The following is a 22216-nucleotide window of genomic DNA, read 5'->3' on the forward strand; positions in this document are numbered from 1 at the left end:
GCATTAGGCCAACATAAAAAAAAAGAAAAAAAGGTTTTTTTTTTTTTTTTTGTCGAGCCTGGTGGCATATTTGTCACCACCCCGTTATAAAGTGGACGCTCATAGCATCCATCCATCCATCCATCCAATATATGATGAAAAGTTGCGAGAAAGTGGTACTTGGAGTGTTCACTAGATGGACAGACGGACAGACATACATAGGGACGGACGGACGGACAGAAAGACGGACGGACAGACATATGAACGAACAGACAAACAGACTGACGAATGGGCGGACAGACAGACATATGAACGGACAGACAGACATATGAACGGACAGACAGACAGACAGACAGACAGACAGACAGACAGACAGACGAACGGACGGATCGACGGGCGGTCAGAAGCAAGAAGGAACGGATGGACGAATGACGGATGGATGCTTCGCCCCACTCATCATCATGCACTGAATGGATATGCTGTTTTTTTTCCCGGCATAATTATTTTCGTAATGAAGGTATTGAGAATTCACTTTAGTTGCTAGCTTCCAAACCGTATATTTAGCGTTGGTCTACTGCATTGGTCGTTTTGTTAAGCAACACCTAACTTATTGATTGGTATCACGTTTATTTCTCTGGCGCCTATCGCACTTACGCAATCTAAGAAAACTGCGACTGTGAGGCCATGGCTTTCATGCTACGGGTTATGCCATGCACACGGTCTCCTTCGTTGTGTGTACTCGCTAGTGTTGGCGACGCGAACGCACACACTCCTGCTTAGTCACCGTACTGTGCGGCATGGAAGTACGTATACGACTGAGCCAGCCAGATACGACTGCATGACTTGCATGCCCATCACGTGAAGCGCTCGCGACAAGCGCGCAACCGTGGCGCTGGCTGTGATAAGCGCCGAGCTCAATGCGCATGCGTCGCGGGAGCAAGACAGGTGGCGTGAGTAGGCTCCCTCCAGCGCGGGCGATGTCTCAGGCACTGCAGCTCTTCCGTTGAAAGGTTGTGCTGTCGCTCGTCTACGCTGCCACCGGCGCCAGTGGCTGAGACCGTGTTCGGTAGGACCTCCGGACTCCGGTGCAGTAGCGTGGCACGCCACCGCGACAACGTGCACATGCCTGGGACTGCACCGACTAAAAGGGCATGTGAGTATAGCAGACTTCGGCGTCTTGTCTGTGTAATAGCCAAGCGCTAGGTTGAACCACCTACGTGGCGCAAACTGGCATCTTCAGATTGCTCCGTCGCGAAGCGTTTGCCGTGTATTGCTTTTCTTATGACGGATGTTTTCCCGCTTTAGAAATATGATACATAGCATTTGTTTCTGACGTGTTATATTGGTCAGTTTGTAAATGTGCCATGGAGAACATTTTTAGCTGCAGTCACCACATAGAGCCTTGTTCGCCTTATTGTTTAATCAATTGCATAGATGCGGGTGCATTCTTGTCGCAGCTACTACGTTCGTGTTCCCAATAAAGTGGTCACTGGCGGCCGTTGCAATTGCAACATGAGCACATGAACTGCCATTGAAACATGTTTATTACAACTTCTTCGAGCTAACTTACGCGTTACCCTGTGGCGCCGAGAATACGATCTTACCATTTTGTGCGCAGGCACCCACGTTTACATATCCTCTCAACATGTCTAACATTTAATTCCGCTACATTGAAACCGGTAGCTCACATAACGGGGTGTAATTAAGAAATATTTAGTTTTCATGCTTTCTGTTCGGAATAATATTCAGTACTGATCTCTCTCAAACAATACTGGTTCGTTTTGTATAGCTTCACACAGTATCTAAGACTACAATGGAGCGGCATGACAAGCGGCCCACGTGGGGCATGCGCTAAATATGCGAGGTCCAGCCTGGGGTCTTCGTGATACCACCCTATCAGAAATGATAGTGACTTTTAAAGCGACGCTCTCTACCCACGCGCCTAATTTTGACAAGCGGGGCATACAAGTTTCATATTCACATCGAAGTGAGCGGCAACACGAGGTTACGAGCTGCCGGCGTTTTCTTCGTCAGGCCAGAGTTGTCAGCAGCCATTCAGTCGCGCGGCCCCGCCGCGGTGGTCTAGTGGCTAAGGTACTCGGCTGCTGACCCGCAGGGCGCGGGTTCGAATCCCGGCTGCGGCGGCTGCATTTCCGATGGAGGCGGAAATGTTGTAGGCCCGTGTGCTCAGATTTGGGTGCACGTTAAAGAACCCCAGGTGGTCTAAATTTCCGGAGCCCTCCACTACGGCGTCTCTCATAATCATATAGTGGTTTTGGGACGTTAAACCCCACATATCAATCAATTCAGTCGCGCATGTATGTGTCCGTGCTGCCACACGTGGCTTCACGCTTGCTACTTCAGTTGGCAAGCGCAAGTTTACAGGAAGTTATTCGGTCTTCAAGACTGAGAAACTCATTACGAGTAAATTTCGGATATCTCGCTGTCTCCATCGAGGCCTCTCTTTTCGGGCGCTAACTGGGACCCCCTCCCCCCCTTTTTTTTTCTTCATCGTCGCATTGCAGCATCTCTAGCCCTGCAAGTTATTCTTCAACGCACACACGCACGCACATGCTCACACGCACATGCACACAGGCGCACACAGGCATACACGCACACACACACGCACGCACACATCACACACGTGAAGACGCAGTTAGGAGCGTAAAGAGGGGTAGTTCTAAAATTTTTGGACAGGAACCCAGGAGCAACCGAGGGCTTGGCGCGCCAGGTCGGTGTGTGTGGAGCAGCAGAGCGATGGGCAGCCGTGATTGCTTTAAATTGAGTTTGGCGTCGACATGTCGATTGCGGCTCGAGCACTGCTTGCTCCGTATTGCCTACATCACGCAGTCTCCTCACGGCTGGGTATTACTGGACTACTCAGCTTCACGAAGTCGTGGTACACTATGCCTACGTGTGTGTTTTTCCCTTTCCATTCTTTTTTGTCAGGCACTCAGCTTTCAGTTATTCCGGTGAGGTGAGCTCTTACGTGGCCGCCATCGCCCCTCAAACCTGACCGATGCTTTCCCCAAGTTTATGTCCTTGGGTTCCTTTTTTCAACTGCAAATCTTATTGTCGTACCTCTCGGCACACAACTCGAACTGCACTTGAGGACTTGAACGTTTTGGACCTGTCTTTTGATCACTTGAGTTCGTTCGACGAGCAGCTGTTGTTTTCAGTTTTTCGTTCTTTGCTCAGTTCTAAATGAATTAGGCCAATTGAACCATTTCTCTACGTTCAGGCTTTTGTATACCCTAAATTGCTAAACGAAGAACTTCACAATGCTTAAGGCAAAGCCCCTCTTCCTTGCGTACATTTTTTTGTTCTTTGTACCTAGTTCAGTTATCAGTGGTTGTTTAAGTTCTAAAGAAAGGCCTTTTGGGGATGAAAAGCAACTTTTGGGTGTATGGTCTATCGCTGTAAATGAAGTTCAGAACGAAATGGTACATGAACAAGGTTGTGTGGAGAACAGTCGGACACTAAGTTTCAATATGCCAATTTTGTCCACAACGTTATTCTCTTTGAAGAGAGAGAACTTTACCGAATAGAAATTTTATAGATTTGAAGAGGGTCCTCACTTGTCTGCGTCGAACACTAACACCCAGGCAGTTGTTACTTCTGTACATTCTGTGTTAGTTACAATAACCACTCAGAAGATGTACTGTCATAGTACCACTAATGAAAATATCGTCCGTCGTACTGGTTCAGACAATCCCTTTTTCCCCTTTAGACCCGATTTCATATCGTTGGTTTCTTCACTAGAACCAGGAAAATGTTACTTTTGGTGCCCACGCAGCAAAAAAGCGTAGATGCGATAGATCCATCGTGCGACCTTTTATTTGAGTACATGGTTAATGTTCTCTATACTGGTGTTGAAACGGAGTGCAATCTTTATTTCATAATTTCCTAAGTTTAGGTTTGCAGGTACGCTATTGTGAGGAGAAAAAATACTCTGTCTTTTCTTGACGTATAATCTGATGCTCATGAACGGCAGCATGAATATTTTAGCTGAGAAACTAGCCGCATCTGTTTATGAGTTGGAAAAATACCAGCAGCGCTTGGCTCGCGAATCTGTAAGAAAACATTAGGGGGTCGACGAGTGTTCGTAAAACTTATTCTACCTGTTCTTTAGGTTTATAAACGAGTGAAAAAGTCCGAAGGAAGGTGTTTAACTTCACTCAGACTCGCTGCTGTGAAGGCATGAACGCTGAGCGTGGTTAAGTTTTCATAGAGGGCTTTCGGCGTTAGGCGTGGGCTGGGTTCCTTTTAAGCGGGGGGGAGCGGGGGGAGGAGTTCGTTATCGTGCATTCCCTACGTATTAAGTTAACATATCGGGCAGTCTTTGTGCTCCATTCCTTAGGTCACTACCCCCACTCTCTTCCCCTCCATACGCACGCCTACTTTGGCATTGCTATAGCACTTGTCCACGTGTCAACTATCTGTAGATGCTTATCTGATTGAAACATTCTGCTTACAAATAGCCATTATCGTTTGGAATAAACAGTTTGACCACTGTCGAGGGTGTGCTTTTCATTGTGTCGTAAAACAGTGGGTACAAATAAATTGTTTGCCAGTTCCTCTCATGGAGACCTCCGGCTCCATCGGAGGAGCAATATTCAAAAACTCCTTTGAAAGAGAATCGCTTTGTTGTCTGCCCCTGGTGTACTGGCGGAATTCACTAATGGCCTATTAAGACCTATACCGTTCCTCCTGCTTTCTGAACTTCCACCCCTATTTCATTCATCGCATTGTCCCTCTGACCGACTTTGTCTGTTCTTTATTTCTTTTTTTTTCTTTCTTTCTTTCCTTCTTTCTTTCTTTCCTTCTTTCTTTTTTTCTTTTTTTCTTTCTTTCTTTCTTTCTAACCCCGTTGTCTCTGTGATGCTTCTTCACTTTCATCGGCCGTCTCGTTCGTTCAACGTGCTTCAAGCGATCGCCTCACTTTCACCCAAGTAGCGCGACCGTGGATTATTGTCCGGTGTCGTTTTTCTTCCCACGTCCCCACAGACGCAATGATGCGCTACCGCATGGCAAGCGCGGTCAGCGATGCTTCATGTCGCGTCGTGGAGCAACCGCTTTGTGCATGCTTCTAAGTGTACGGCCGGGCGAGTTTGTCGCTGTGTGTCGCGCTGGCCGACGCGTGATTCGAATTTGGGACGAGACGGCCGCCATCGACAGGGAGCTACGTGGATGAGGATGAGGAGGAGCAGAGCGACAAAGACGACAGCGGCGAGCGCTTCGGTGACAACGACGCGCAGCGCTGTCGCGCGTCTTCGTCTTCTTCCTCCCTCGGTGACTGCGCATGCTTGGTGATTTGTTCATTGCCGCTTTCTCTAATGCCCTAGCGCCGTCTTTGTGGATTTTTTGTTACTTTTCTCATCTCTTCATACTGAGGCTTCTTACTGATGTTGGCGACTTCCACTTTTTTTATATTTTACTCTTCTTTGTCCATGCAATGGTGGCGCGTTTCATGTCGAAGATCACCCCAACACGTTTGCACACGTGGAGACGAGATGTTTCATAAGAGCGTACTGTAAAGTTTAAACACCACTAAGTCTCCGAAAATTTCGAATTGTACAGCGATTCGCTACTGTATTCTAAAGAACTGCATTTTATATGTTAGTGCTTTCTGTAACAGCCGCTAATCAAAATGTTAAGCTACAGCTGACAAAAAGTGGGCTCATTTAGTTCTTTTTTTTTCGTGCGTGTCGTTTCTCTGCTGTTGCGCCGACTGTGAGGTTCTGTGGCGATATTGTGCCTGCGCAACCGAACGTCCGGTATCAGTGTATGTGCTGCTAGGAGATTGCATTCGTAGAATCTCTGCTGTTTAATTGAAGAAGACATTGTAGATTACTCTGCTGCTTGGTAGAAGACATTGTGATATGATGAATATAATGGGTCATATGAGCGGTGCGCTTAATGCGTCGACGTCGTTATGTGGAATGTACGCACTGGTGTTCCAGCGAACAATCATCCTAAATTTGGCGAGACAAAAAAGAGCAGGCAAGGAAGCTGAAAATATGAGATTGGTTTCTCTAGGTTGCGCTTGGTTAGCTGCGCAATACTTCAGAGGCGGAAGTATGTTAAAAAGGGAGGGGGGTAATAGAAGATACTGACGTAGTACTGAATAAGTGTTATAGTCTCGAACAAAGCAGCGTCAATTATTTGGTCAAAAGGAGTCGCAGTACCATTTTGTTTGTTAGATGGGCTGTAGAGTTCTGGTAACTCTCGGCGTGAAAGTTTCTAACAAAAAAATCCGCATAAACTTTCGTACTAGTTATTATTGTGTAAAAGATAAATATTTATAGCAAGGTCGTATTATGGCGATTGGGGTTGTTAGCAAGCACGTATACGTAACTTAATCGAATAATTTGCACAGTGACGCATATTTTCTCTTGAAAATGATTTCTAAGAGTGGTCACCATTGCACGCGCCTACCTTTCCCTGTAAAATTTTCGCTACAATGATAAACTAAACATTTCATGCTGCTGAGTCCCCTCCTCTGGATATACACTTGCGTTTCGCGCTAGGTGCGCGGTTATACTTGTTTATCAACCTCGCATACCTGCTCAAGGAATGCACTCATTCTTACTGTATTGAGATTACTCAATAGAGCGATGACAATCGGTGAAGGCAAACGCCATTTTTATGCAGTGTTGACATCTCTGTCGAGTCTGCACTTACGCCATCGATTTAATTTGACTATCTCAGACTTTTATACTCTCGTAAGTTATCGTGAACCTGTCATTGACTCTAATGTAGGTGCTACGCTACGCTTTAGTGCGCCATGTGTTGTATAACGTCTGCGAAGAACGACGCTCAACGCTGTACTTGGTGATAAGTTTTCCAAGTCAAAGTGGTGTCATGCTTTAGACTGCTGTATTTGTGTCTTTCTCTGTAAACCATTCATTCCTCATGTTTCTAAAGCCAGTATATGGGCTTGCAACAGCAACTGTAGAAGACAGGCGGGATCAACGAAACCATGCAATGCTCGACAAGGCTGCATGGAAAGTATTGCTTTTAGAGTAACGTTGTTTCAAAAAAAAAAAAAAACGCACATTCACGGACGTGCGATGTCCATCTTCATAAACTGTCAACATGATTGGGACAGATTCTGAGAGCTCTACACAACTGTCGGTGGTACGGCTCGGCATAGATTTATACACTTCTTTAATACATCCCAGCCCCTCAAAATTATTCTACAGTAATCCAACCACCTCTTTCTTTTTAGAGACAGACACTCATGTACGTCCCCCCTTCCGCATTTTGGTAGCAGCCCTCCACCCTCCCTGAAAAATATTGAAAATTCTAGATAAACTGCTCCAGCTCTCATTCCCAAAGTTTCCCTTATACAGAATCTTTTCATGCGTAACAATATTTCAAAATTGTCTATCACCATGGCGATAGCGTATTGCAACACAGGAGGCAGACGCGAGTGAGACTTTCTGGAAGAAATGTTCTTCCGTAAGATCTATTGTGCGAATGAGGGCCACGTTATTGTTTCCACTTTCGTTCAAACATTTTTCGTGCTTTCACATTTGATGTGCAAAGCGAGCTTTGAAGTTGCCGAACGCCAGTCCACGTCACAGCGAGTGGCATCGCGGACGGCGACAGCGCTCTTCATGCGCCTGTCTCGCGATGCGCAGCTGCGTAACAAGCCGGAAGACGGTCGGCGACATATTGCGACCGATCGCGACATGTCGCGGGCCGCGCGACGCGCTCTGTCAGCGTGGACAAGCAGAGTGTGTCACCAGGAAATGTAGAGCGAGCCGACTCGACTTCGCGGATCGTGAGCATTTGCCAGGACGCGCATACGAAGGTGTCACCCGGCGCGAGCTAAGCCTTGCTCGCTCGACTAGCCTGGAATTCGCGTGTACCACATAGTGTCTGTGAGCTTGGTACGAAGATAGCTAAAGAAGGAAGCGGGGTGGATAGCGGAGACACAGTGCACAAGTATGGTGACTGTGGCGTAAAGGGTCATTGTGTGGCAACGCTTTATACGTTACGACATGCATAAGCTAAAATAGATAATTATTCTAATACTGTCAGTGGCAGCATCAATGGTAATGCGCATATTTCAGAGTACAAGAATACGCAGTTGCAATTGTCGTGAGGTGAACGGTGACGACATGTGTCGCTTGACTATGTCCGTAGCACCATAATAGTCGGGCCACAGCTGCACTGGATGGGCCGATGCGAAGCCGCCTTCAAGTCGCGTCGCTATGCCACCTCAACGTACAGGGGTGGCTTTAGCAAACGCTTGTTGACTACTGAGTGTAATTTACGATTGCCAAGTGCCACCAATATGATGTAAAATAAACTATACAACACCCCTGGTGTGACAGCCTTGCATATGTCGACAAAAGGACTGTCCTTGCAGCAACATTCCGGTGCTACGACGGCACATACACTAAGCAGAACTATTGGCACCCTGATACAGTGCATGTGAGATGTACAGTCGCGCTCAATATGACTTTCAACACGGGAGCGCGTGGCTTCACGTGTTCAATGCGCATGGCTTCCACTTACCCATGTTCCCATTACTAAACGCGTTTTTTCTCACTTGGGCGTAGTTCAAAATAAGAAAATAATATTTAGTTGTTAAAGACAGCTTGGAGCCATGCGCAACCTATGAACTCGCCAGGCTACGCGCTCCCGTGTTGCAAGTCCTATTGGGTACGAGTGCACAATGCTGCAAAATCACTGCAGTGCTTTTTGAAAAGCAGCAATCTGTATGGCGTGGTTCAACGAACTGGGCAATGAACTGCTGAAACATGTGCTTAAAAGATACGCTTATGCGGGTGTAAATTGGAAAGTTGACGACACTGCGGATATCGTCCAACTTCTTACGGCATGCTAAAACTTGTTTTGATTGTGTTACTTGCAAAGAAAACAATGCCCAGCATACGGGTTTTGGGTGGGTCTTTTAAGAGCGAAGCTATAAGCGATCAAATGTTTTCTATATTCAGCCTCCGTTATGTTATACTTGAATGCGATTGGGTGACCGGAAGAGACGTGGACGTAAGAGTACACAACCAGCACAAGGTTTCAACTGATATTTTCTTTTACATCCGTGCTTTTCTCATTGCGCAGTTATGCTCAAGTAATTGATTTACAACTTGCCCTAAATGCTACTCTCATTTACTTCGCTGCATCCCACGTGATTCTCGTCTTTGAGATAGGTCGAGGTTCGAATTGTCTCAACGGTCACACGTTTCGTTCTGTAGGCCAATCGCTGTCGTACACATTCTTTCGTAATCTACATCACTGGAAAGCAACAACTTCTCCTCGCTGCCCGAGTGAGAGTATATACTATACCGTTATCCCTCAAAAAACCACCAAGAGCCCCAATGCGTCAGTGGTAAAAGGCGCACTCCTCCCCATAGCTTCTGCACCCGCGTTATTCCAAGCCACGTATACAACCGCACCGTGCTGTCTGGTTATCTTTCCCGTCTGGCTTGACCACGTGCTCGTGCCTGCGGCAGAGACGAACGACGAGAACAGGTCGGGCGTTGGCAACCCCTACGGGGGGTTGCGATTTCACGCCTTGTTTGAGACCCCGAAGCGGCGAGGGGTCGCCCTTCCGGCGGTGAGGACCCGGTTTATTTTGGTTTCCTGCGGGGGAGGAGTACGAACCCGAGCCCTCTTGCGATGGTCAGCCATCTGTCTCCTGAACGAGATGTAGCCGCCGTGCAGCGCTCTGTCCTGGCGCACGGTGAAATGGATGGCGGCGCACACAAAGCAAGCGCGTTTTGCTAATGGTCGTCGTTTTAAGCATTTCCTGTCGTCAGCGCGATAGGGTTTTATACAGTCGCTTCCGTTGGTGTACTGTGCTGTGGTGAGCTACAATGATGCACGCCCACATTATAGTTCTGATGGCTAGTTTTTCTTTGCTTGAATGATTCTTATTGTAACTGTGATCTCCGGACTATCGGTTTCGAAGGCTTTCTCGTGGGGCATCACCGACTGTGGTTCACATGGAAATCCGACTGTAGCGCGCAATGGTATTTCGACTTAGCGTAAACTTACGAACCGTCTTTGTCTCTCTGTCCTATCAGAATATTTTTATAGTCTGCCTTGCTCTCCGTTCGGTAATACAAAGCACATATTTACAAAGCAAGGTAATACAAAGCACACTCGTGCTGGGCTTATGGGAGCCATAACTGCAATGATCGGTGCAACACTGCGAAAACTTTTAAAACGTGAGACACCTGGGCTGAGCTTGATTCGAGCTAATAGATGGACTGTTGTTCATCTGCTACTTTCAAGACATCACCAAGTCAGGTCCATCCGCCCATTCATCTAATTCGGCGCTCTGTTCCAGTAAAGAAATAATAAAGCAACGCAATCATATACCTTGAACATGTCTGAGAATATTCACCGACCTCAGGAGGGTGAAAAATGCGTGGACGTCTGTGCTGTTCTGTTTTAACTGGTTTTAACAGTGGAAAACTTAATGTTTAGATCACATGAGCTATTTCATTAGTATAATTTATGCAGCGTAAAGCGAAACAGTTGTTATCCCCCCAAAACAAAAATGAAGAAACGAAAAATAAACACAGCAAACGCTGGCCTAGATAACCATGTGGGATAAACGCTACCATAAGCAAAATGATATTTGTACGTATACTTTGGGCAGGAGTATATGTGTGCGTGAATGGTCTGTCGAAACGCAAGGACATCAAAGTGCTATCCTTCGGCGCAAACTTGGACTTTGTTTGGAAAAATCTACCTTTAGGTATAAGAAGTCAGTACTGTCACCAACGTTTTTAGATAAAAACGTTGACTGTCACATTCGTGTAGACACCACCGGAAGGTACGTCAATGACACTCATTTTGTATATGCGCTACTTTGTATATTTAAGTACTAGAATATTTGATGCCTCGAGTTCCAATGGTAGCGGATGTCAAGATGACGCTACGTGGACAATATACTATATTGACGTATTTCGCATAATTTTCTAGAGTACTGCACATCCAGAAAAGGCACATGCTGCATATACTTTTTTGTAGCATACACACATTCAATACTGCAATCATGTTATTTCCTTTAGCGCTCGATTGATATGCGTGTGTGTTCTTCATGGAAAGAAAAAAAAAACTCTTGCAATCCCTCTGCCACCAGATGTCCAAGTGTTTAAGTTCGTAAGAAATAATTTTCCAATAGCCAGCTGGTTTCGCGAATATGTTTATAGTGTCATTATTTGTACAAATGCTTTCCTACAAAAATTTTCAATGTAAGGTGCGTAAAATGCTGCATTATTGATGCTGCGCTAAAGACAAAAGCGTAAGGAGCACACAGCACACAGGACGAGCGCTGTCCCTTACGGAAATGTCATATATTGCACTTATAGAGGTTATATGTGGCCACATATAAGCATACATGTCAACCTATGTGGCTTCCGTTTACCATATATGGATGTGTATCTGGCGGGGTCGGTTCATATATGGGGTTGTATACAGCCATATATGGCGTGGTTGGCCCATTTCCCATTTAGGGAGTCAATTACGGCCTTATAAGGCACGGCCGCAGCATATATACCATATCAAGTGGATCCGTATATGTGGAAGTGCTCCCTTATATTGGATGAATATATATATATATATATATATATATATATATATATATATATATATATATATATATATATATTATATACCATCATAATCACAAAGTTTTATGTCGATTGTCATATATAACAATGTGTACACTAAGATGACCTGCTCATTTTCTACAACAACAAGAGTATTGTTTTATACATTGTTTCTGCCATTCAAAGCAACAAAATTTTAGGTCAGCTTTCTGTACGTAATAGTAGCAACTAATCATGCATTTCTGTAATTTAACTTGTACAAATTTTCCATAGAATTTAGGTTTGAAACAATAGGTTGCAATTAATACGACGTAAATAATGTTTGCGAGAGCACACATGTTTTACAAGGAAGGAATCGTGTGAGGTCACAAAACGTATTGAAGCTCCCGAATTTCGCGAATATTATAGAGCAATCCTATATAGCATCATGTAAAAACGAAATGCATGCAACTTATATTGTTCACAACAATGCATTGTTTGGAGTGGCAGCAAGAAATAGTAATTTCAATGCATTTTTAGCTTCTACATCGGTGGAATAATTGCTAATTATTTGAATGTTTTGATGGGTATATGCTCCCTCTATATAACAGGAATTCAGTTAATGCTGTTTACCCCCACTTGCGATTGCTTTCAGCGGCCATTTACCATAATTGCATGCGCAGTTCGATGTTTAAGGGAGTATCTTCAAAAACAAAAAAATAACATGTGAATGCAACTCACAGGCAATCATATGGTTAAATTCAAGCTGGAAGTTCTACTACTTTATTGCAAAAATACATCTTGCGTTTCCTTTGGCTACGTATAGCGTTCTTGGCTGTGCAGATAGTTAATTTATCGAAAATTTTATTACTGCACCAGTAAACACTTATTTTGGTGTAGTGTTTGCACGCGTCAAATAAATCTCACGTCATACACAGGTCTCCCAGCTGAAAGATTTATTTAAAAAAACGGCAAAACAATGCCGGACGTACCAGACATGCGTGTAGTGAGAAAGTAACACAAATCATTTAAGAACAACCCGTGTGCATCGTAAGAAAAAGGAAACATGTCACCTTATAATACATGGCAAAAAAAATAACGCGGCAAGTGTTGTATCCCATGACGATTTCATTCTGTTTCCAAGCGGCAATGACGCTGAGTAGCAAAAAAAAAAAAATAAAGTTTACATTATCGTTCACGCAGATAATAAAGAAGAGGAAATGGACATGGGCCGGGCATGTAGCACGTAGACAGGATAACCGCTGGTCAATAAGAGTAATTAACTGGATTCCCAGAGAAGGAAAGCGGGTTAGGGGGAGACAGAAGGTTAGGTGGGCAGATGAAATTAAGAAGTTTGTGGGTATAAATTGGCAGCAGCAAGCACAGGACCGGGTTAACTGGCGGAACATGGGAGAGGCCTTTGTCCTGGAGTGGACGTAGCCAGGCTGATGATGATGATGAGATATATAGAACTTAGACAACGACACACATCAGATGCAGCGCACACATGATAATGCTTACGTCGAGTTTACAAAATCTGACCATCCGAGACGGCGGTGCGGTACTGATCAGCACCATCAAAGCGTGAAAACGTGATGGTAGCGTATAAAGTATGCGGAAACGTCGGCGTCAGCTGACGTGGTTCATGATTTGTAATCAAACTTCAGGAACCCTTACCACAACGAAGCAAATGGTGGCAAGGGATGTGCCTCACGAACCACTTCTCATCCATTCTTTCTATCGCAGTGCGAAATTTTCACTCTTTCCTTCCTGCGTGCCGAGATTGAGACCTTCATTCAAGTGCCAAGAAGTGCAACACTTCAACTGCTACAGGCAACAACGATGCTCGAGCATTTATTCCCCGTTTTCTAATATCCGATGCTCTCTCGATTGTAGTACTGCTGGCGATCGGCCGTTTCTAATATTGCATTATATTTTAGGAAGCTCACGTGTCGTATCACGTTCTAAAATTTTGTTGTTGCCTGCATATGAATGCATAATAATTACTGGTGTTCAACTTAACAACAACACTCATGCGCAAGCAACAGCGAAATTCTAGAATGTAATATGGCAAGCGAGCTTCGTAAAATATAATACCATATTAGAAACGGCCAATCACCAACAGTACCACTATCGAGAGAGCATCGGTCATTCGAAAGCGGTTACTACAAACGCCCATGCGACCGGCACATCTTCCGGGATCACGTTTCTGCACGCTTGCCAGCACCGGGTTTGCCACGTGCGACATCGAAACCTATGAGCTGATTATTAATATGTGGCGTTTCCCCGCCCTAAACTACAATATGATTCCGAGAGACGCCATAGCGGATGTCTTCTGAAATTTTGACCATCTCGTGTTCTTCAACGGGCGATCCCTATCCAAAGTGTAGGGTAGCATACCGGTCGCTCCAGACTGGTTAACATCCCTGTCTTTCATTTCCCTCCTGTTCTTCCTTCTTCCTCTGCGAAAGCATCTTACTAGGTGTGACCAAGAAGAATATAGGTAATGCTGGGATGAAGACAGCATTCACAGGCGCTTACGTCACCGCTGAGGATGGCTGCGGCAACGCCCCGGAATCTACACGTAATCAGTGTCTCCATGACGTGGAGGTGAACTCGATGACGAGGAGCACGCAAGCAACCTGCTGGATCGCGCATGCACGCATAGTAAGCTCGAACGCGCACGCGCGCCGCGCCAGTCCAGACATCTTAAATGGAAGGGGGCATCCCAGGAAGCTGTGCGGCCAGGGGGATGTGCAGCCGAGTGGGGCCATTTCTCATTTTTCAATTACTTCGAGCACGCTTTAAGTGGTGACTCCGCGCATGCCGCCGAGCCAAGACTGGCCGATTCCGCTGGGACCCGTCACCGATGCGTCTTAATCCCAACGGCCCACCTGCCGAACGCGAGCAAAGACGGAGAGTGTGGAGTTGAAAAAGTTGTTGGAATGGTGGGGGATGAGAGAGTGAGATGGAGATTAAGAAAGTGGGAGGGCGGGGGGCATACGGAAGATGACGATGTACACGTCTGCAGCAGACTGCGCATCCGCGTAAAAAGCGCGCTCGTGGATGCCACCCTTCTTTTCGCTCTCTTCCTGACGCGACTCGACCATCCGAACAGACATGTCCGACCTGTAGCACCGGAGCGACGGAAAGCATCCTATCTGTGTTGGATACAGAGTGGAGAAACCACAAAGTGATCGCGTTCGTCGAGGCTTATACGTCGATAGTTGACGCGCCCGCGCGCCTCCTGGCGGATGATGAAAAAGCTCGTGAGTGACCCCTAACAAGGATATCTCGTAGGATGGGGGACACAACGAAGCGGTTTGTACAAGAGAGAGTGGAGAAGCTGCGTACGCGGGGGAAAAAAAGTATTCGCGAAATCGAGACCACGAGTGAGATGGAAAGATGAGAGAAGTGAAGGAGGAGGATGAGGAGGAACTTGTAAAAGATTCGCCCCCTTCGTAACCCGCGGAGGCAAACGAACATTCCAACGTGATAGGGCCATCCATTCCGGCCGTGTCCGACTGTCAGGAGCGTGACAGTTGGATCGCCGAAGCCCGCCCGTCTGCCCATCGTGCTTTCTCTATCTTCTTGTACGCGCGCTTTCAAAACTCCGTCGATTCCGCGCCAACCCGGCGTTACGCGTAAGAAGTGGGAGAGGGGGACGTCTTCTTCGGCGATTCCCCCTCGCTGCGGATCGTCCTGCCATGCGACGGTCGGTGTAGACGGCCGACGTTGCAAGCTGCAATGGCTAAACGACACGGACGTCGCATGCTTCCCGAGGCGCCGCCGGACGTACGACGGCGGCCAGCGGCCCAGGCGAACGTCGGCACCGACAAGAACAAGAAGACCTGTTGTTGTCTCTCTCTACGAGGGAAGCGACCGCTTTCTCTCGCCCTGCAGCGGCCAGCAAGCTGACGCTTTGTCGCGGCGGCGGTGCACAACCTGCCTGCCTGCCTCCTTGGCCCCGGACCCGCTCGAACTCTCGCTGTCGTGACAGATAGCCAGCGGTGCTCGCCGCGACACAGAAGGAGGACCAGTTCGCAGTCTTCGACGCGCTTGCGGCGCTCTCGGCGACGGTTTTTCGCCGATCGTGGGAGGGCAGTCCCAGTTTTCTACGCGGTCTACACTGTCCGTCCTTCCATTTTGTTTTTTTCTTTTCTCCAGTCGAAGGAAGGCGGGTGACCGCGCAAGACCCGTGGGAAAGAGCACGACATCGCGCCCAGCCACGCTTGCCCCCGACAAATTGTCTCGACAGTCCGCGCAGCTAAGAACGAATGGCGCATTGCCAAAGTGTTTGTTGCAATTGTTCGATGTCTCCCCATTTCTCTGTTAGGCTGGTACAGAAAGAGATTACGCCGGCATCGGTGTATACGCGCGGACGAGGCCTACACTTGAGATCTACGAGTAGCAACAGGTTTTCGTACGTGCTGGCCCGTAGCAACGTGGTTAGCCTTGTTCCTGGTGTTCTACGGAACGTGTTTCGCGTTCGGAGTCCGAGCACATTTATCAAAGCATATTTATTGTAGCATATAGGAAGCTGGATAATTCTGATAATATGGTTACCGTCACATCACTTGCTTAATGTGTAACACGTCATCGTGGCGTGCAGTGTTTACTTTCCGTAGAAAAAAACGTATCCTCTTACATGTCGTGCATGTCAGTGCAGATAAAACTCGTTCTAACGAAGCCCGACTTTACGAAGTGCCCTATTTAACGAATAAATTGTGATTTTTCGGTAGTTTTGACGCTTGTACGCTGTTTGTTGTACTTCCTCCTGCGTTAAAGTTATACGCGGATTATTGCACGCAATAAACCATCGTGTAAGTCGGTGCTACGACGACCCACGAAAGAGTAAGAAAAATTAAAAAAAAAAACAGGCTTTCTGCTTTGAGTCGTCGTCTAGGCAAATGCAGAACGACCCCACGACGTTACATTTCTATTTTTTCCTGGGCTTTCAAGTTCTGTCAGATGATTAGCTCTCAGAATCGCCATGGCAAGGCCTTTCAAGGCTTCAAGCGCCCATGAAAACGCATGGAGGATTACAGTGTGGAATATAATTGTGCTCTGCGTCATCGACGAGAGAGGGCGTGTGTGTAGCCGAAAGGTGTCCATCGTTGTATGTTCAGGGTGCAAAGGCCACGCGACGTCTATAGCCAAGCCCAACCCAGATCTTTCATGTGGGCGAAGCAATCCATCACGATTTCATTCACACAGTTAGTTTTGCCTCCCTCCTTTTCTTTCATCCGTTGTCGGGGGCTACGCCTGTAGCCATCGCTTTGTACCGTGTGCTTTCTTTTCGATTCAACCGTCGCGTGTAAGGCGCGCGTTTGGATATATCAGTGAGTACGAAGCGTTCTCCCATCACCGTGAGTGCTGAGAGAAGTCTTCAGTATTTAAGTGTGCGTAGCCTCCAGACACAGATGATACTAAGAAATAATGCAGTCATTCTGTGAGGATCTTCAGCAAAGGGAACATTTTGTTTAAATTTGTCTTTGTGGACGCCGGACTAGAGCAGCGCCTGCGATAAGCAGCTGTGTGTTGCTATATACGAAAGGATGTTTCATTATACATATTGTGGTTAGACTTTAAACAGAAACCCATGTGCAGGAACTTTCTGTTTTAAAGCCAACGCCTTCAAGCAGACTGTCAATTACGATGTTATTTGCGTTATTTGTTCTTCTTGTCAATTTTTTGTTTTTGAGTTCGCACCATTTCGGCGCAGAACTTACAAAAATGGTACAGCCGAAGAGACATAAAGATGAACCTTTTGAGAACAAAAAAAGCTAAAATAGAAGTTCTTATATATTCCTCGATGAACTGGAATAGTTTTACGGTGAACGTGAACGAGAGCCTTCATCATTGTTCGTGTCTACCTAAAGTGAATTGTCTAGAAAGGTATTTATTCAGAAAGTAAAACGAACCACAGAAGCTTTTACTACGGTGTAAATATGCCAGAATGAATATAATCGAATATTGGTAAGCCATCAGATTAACACTACCCTGGCGATCAATGACCCCGTGACGAATTTCCTCACCAGATAGAGTGACCTGTACGCGTCATAATGCTGACTGTCTGAATAATTGTGATTTGCACTGTTCCGGACAGTGTTAGTGTGAGAATCTGATTGGCTGGACTAAATCAGAATTGTCAGGATTACGATAGTACGTCGACGATCATCAAAAGATACACAGGCTTGGTACACGCAGAACTTCTGCGATTGGTTGGAAATGCCGTCATTGCAGAATCAGACATTAGGTCGGAATTCGTCAATATCCGGAGTAGCTCCCCCGTTCACGTCTGCCCATACCGTCACCTCTGCGTAAGATAACCACCACTTTTCTGTTTTTCACACCGGAAGCTTTATATGGCTAGGAGAAACGAAAAACTGTCCGGCAGCGGTGTCACGAGTTGTCTCCATTGGCTGTGTTATCAGTTATGTCGTTCACTGCGTCGTGCCCAAGCACGCGCGCTATTGGCTGCGTTGTGAGTGACGTCGTCCATCCCGTCGCAGCCGTGGCTCCGAGTGCGCGCATCAGTTTCTCCTGAAGCCTTCCCCATGGGTATATCACGGGCCACTTTGGAAGAGCACCGACAGCGGAAACATAAGAGAGTTTGCATTCACCGAAATGGTGATACAGTGCGGGCGCAAAAAACAGGCCCGGGAAGCCGAGTGCTGGCAGCAACTGTGTACCAATATTCCGGCAGACTTCCAAGCCTTCCAAGCCACATAAATGTGGAAAGCAGGGATACTTGGAATCGATGCGTCGTTTCAACAGTGCCTGCTATAGTTTTCGGCACTGATTCAAAGTGTGACCGCTTAAATGTGCGGTCACACTTTGAATCAGCACACTATGTGAATGCCCTAATGTGCGATCACGTTGTGCTGTAACAGATGGGCTTAAAAGGTACGAAGTGGAGGTCCACATGGTCGAACAGAGAGACATGCAGGAAGCATACACAAGCTTTCGGCATCCTTCGCCGCTCAATTATTGAACGCAAGCAAACAGTGACGTAACTTCATTACCTTCACAGTTACTTTACTTACGTCACTTACTTTAGATACCTGAAATATCGAGTAACTACTTGGTGGGAACCGTGTAAGTTGTGTTTTTTTTTTACCAGTTTGGTGCCGCTGCATAACCATCTTAACCAAAGCTATCTTTGCACGATTTCGTCTCAAAACGTTCGTTACGCAGCGCACTGAACACGCTAACTTTGGTGAAATATCTTGTATGGCTGCATTAGGTAAAGTTGTTAGGTTGGTCCCACGTTCGATCTGTTTTGCCGCTCTCTATTTCCCGCTACAAATTTGAGTCCATACAATCATTTTACTACGCTGTTATTAAAGCTATCGTTTATTAACAGGGATACGGTTGATGCTCCGCCTGCGTTATAACAAATGCTAGCCATCTGTGGGTGAAGAATAACCCGCCAATTTCACCATGTCCTGCTGTAATTTAACGAGACCTCCTTTAAACGTTGGATATGGATGCAGAAAAAATATATCATTATCGTACATAATACTTGAGCTATCCACGCATCATACCTAGGATAGTTTTTTTTTGCAAAATTTGTTGCTGACTGCCTATCAACACTCGGGAGCAGATTGGTCTGGCCGCTAGAGCACGGCCGCTGCCCATAGGGTCCACCGTGAAATGAGTTCTCCGCCATCGTACAAAACCCTTCGGAAGACTCCGGGCCATGTCTTTACTTAAAGAAATATTCTTTTCTTTCTCCTCCCTCGTTTTGCGATTGCCACACCTACCTTCCACACTAAAGAATTTTTTCTCACGGTTCCTCTCAACGGGTCAATGGGTTTCTCAGGGTTCCTGAAATCCCAAAGTATATGCCATTGTTCTACAAGTCAAATCAGACACCACTTAAAAGCTTGTTATCATTTTCACTCTATATAGACTGATATATATTTTTTTTCGTGTCAAGTAAGGCGAATATTCTGTCAAGCAAAAGGTCGGTATACGCGCACCGTGCCCTTAAGCAGAACGGCGCGCGATTCGTATAGTACCTCTAAGGAAAGAAAATGCGAAAAACAATGAAAACGAACAAAATTTCTTCAAACAGGCACAGGGGAATTTTCTTCGCGAATCGCATATGCAGCGACCTCAGCAGGCAGATCGGTACGAATGGCCCCCACAGACATACTGTACCCAAAGCTTAAAAGAACTCACGATGGCTTCAAGTCACCTCATCATTCCACAGCCACCACGTACGATCCGAATCTCAGAGGAGTGGGCAGGCAACACGTGCACTCTTCCAAGGGGCATGCTTGAGTACCTCGGTTTTGGCCATCCATGGGCAGCTCTTCCTTTTGATGCTCCTCGAGCAACGGACACTCTGGCAGCCTTGCTAAAGCAGCGGCATCACGCAAAACTTATAAGAGTTTCCATCATGGCCCCGCTTCCAGCTTCTCCACACCTTGCATTGCATATGGGCGGGAAAAGTATTCGCGAAGTTCCGAAACTGCATTAGGGAACCTATTCTTGACTGTAGGTGGCGCGGCTGCATAGGGTCGGAAGCGTGGCTTTTTGCCACCTCTTCCCCGCCGTCTACTCCGACGTCGGTCGTCCCCACAGGGGTCGATCAGTCGTGGCCCAGGCCAGTTCACCGTTTGAACGACAACGTGTGGTGAGTTAGTGCGAAGCAATAAAATTCAAAAAAATTGGAACACACCCAGAGTACGCGCGAATTTGCAGCGACGACTACGACGACCTCTAGGGTACTAACTTACACATGCAATCATTCACGCTCTGGAAGAATACCGTTTTCGGCGAGCGACTGCCTAGCCACGTGCCACTCTGCCTTCTCCAGACGTAAGAAGACTATGGAAAGAGGAAAACAAAGCAAAAACAAAAAAGAAAGCGTCGGCTCGGGAGGGACACCCGAAACCGCAAAGTCGAAAGCGTTCCCTTCCCAGCTTCACCTGCAGTCCGCCGCTCCTCCTGCGTCCTGGCCTACCATCTGCTCCCTTAACGACGATGAGGGCCTACCTTCTCTCTTTGAACCTTACCGCTCGAACACTTTGGATTGGAAATGTCGCGCATGCATAGTGTATGCACGCCGGCACCCCGTTGGCTGGCCCCTTGAGCGGGGTGCGAGTCCACTTCGCACCGTTTCCTATAATACGGCCTTATTGTTCCATATTTGTGTATTTTTGGGTTGCTCGTTTTTTTTCCCTACCACTTCGGGGACGTGGGTCACCGTAGTCACCACTGCGGCGCTCGTGCTGGGCACACGCATAGCGTGGTCCTCGGTGCTTCGAGCACTGGGAGTTTAGTTTGCGAAGACTCGAAGCGTTCCTCTGTTGCTTTTATTTATTTATTTATTGTTTTGTAACGGACTCGCGCTCCGCGAGTGTCGCCGCTCGTCACTTTAGCCTTGAAAGTGCGCGGCGCTGGTACCGGCTTCTTTGTAAGTCAAAGTAGATTAGACCGCAAGACGGAACCTTCTTCTTCTTGTTGAACTCGACTGTCCCACGTGTACAGGCCCACCGGGCCACTTTTGGACGGTTCGAGTGTAAGCTTAAAGGTATGGCGCCAACTTGGCACCGGGTTCCTGAGGCTTAGTCCTATTCCTAGTTTGACACGTTGTGTTATGTTTTCGTTTTCAACTTGTATTCGCAAGTACATCTTTTTTTTTTTTTCGCCAACCACCCTTGGCGTAGTGGCCCTCTCTGATGAGCTTGAGATGCTTTCCTTTTAACCCGCACTCCTTCCTGCTTCGCGTCGCGACTTTTCTTTTGCGCATTTCAATTTTCCTACCCTTTTTGTACCTTTTTGAGCTTGGAACCCGACGCTAGCGTGAAATTTTAGAGCAAACTTACTTTACAAGGTATTTCGGGAGCCCTGAAAGTAAAGGATGCATGGCGAAGAGCTGGTCAGGTAAAAAAAGAAACAAGATTGCTTGTCACTTGTCTAATTAAGTTTAAAAAGGGCTTCAAGCTCGTGCTATGGTGTTGGTTTGACGAGTGGTCGGTTGATGAAGACGTTTCACTCGTATGGAGAGCTGCACGGTTTTTTTAAAGACGATAGTCTTTCTTGGGGACCCTCGACGGAAAAATTTTGGTCTGTCTGTCTGTCTGTACATTTGTCTGTCTACCCTAACGATACCTCAAATGGCACCCAATGGCCAACCTTATCCGCAGCTCCCACCAATATTGTTCAAGGTTTAGCGTTCATAGTTGTGCGATTGTCAATTAAAAAAGCAAATACTCCGCATATCTGAGGCACCATAACAACATGTCTATGTTTTGTATGTCTGCCTTTATACTAAAAGAGGCACACACAAGTAACTCTAAGGACTGTAGCGTTGAACGCGCTGCGCTGACAGTGCAACGCGATGCTCAAGAAGGTGTTTCCAACGCTTTGCTACGACGTCATGGTGGTGGCACCTGCCCGTGGCTTTGCATTCTACACCTTATCACCTCCGAGACTGGCGCGCACCCTTCTCCGCGGTCGCACACGCCTTTCTTTTCAAAGATAACTGCCAGATGGCGCTGGTGTATAACGTGCCTAGATGCGCTTGTTCGCCTCCGTTACACACTCGAGGCACTCTAACGCAGAGCCTTCGGAATACCATTCACGGATTTTCTTGCGCAGAACATCAAATAAACGTTTTGTTCACTCTCTCCATACGCACACGACTA

The 22216-nt window shown here is 46.7% G+C and overlaps 1 long non-coding RNA gene across 1 annotated transcript in view; it reads left to right on the forward strand.

Moving 5' to 3' along the window:
* The first annotated feature begins 920 nt into the window (after positions 1-920).
* The window catches only part of LOC142817830 (uncharacterized), a 57703-nt gene continuing 36407 nt past the window's right edge, over positions 921-22216 (forward strand). The window contains exon 1 of the long non-coding RNA XR_012895380.1: positions 921-1132. This is a non-coding gene — a long non-coding RNA (uncharacterized LOC142817830). The remainder of the gene's footprint in view (positions 1133-22216) is intronic.

The sequence above is a fragment of the Rhipicephalus microplus genome, chromosome 5, assembly GCF_043290135.1.
Source record: "Rhipicephalus microplus isolate Deutch F79 chromosome 5, USDA_Rmic, whole genome shotgun sequence".
In the NCBI taxonomy this organism is placed as follows: domain Eukaryota; kingdom Metazoa; phylum Arthropoda; class Arachnida; order Ixodida; family Ixodidae; genus Rhipicephalus; species Rhipicephalus microplus.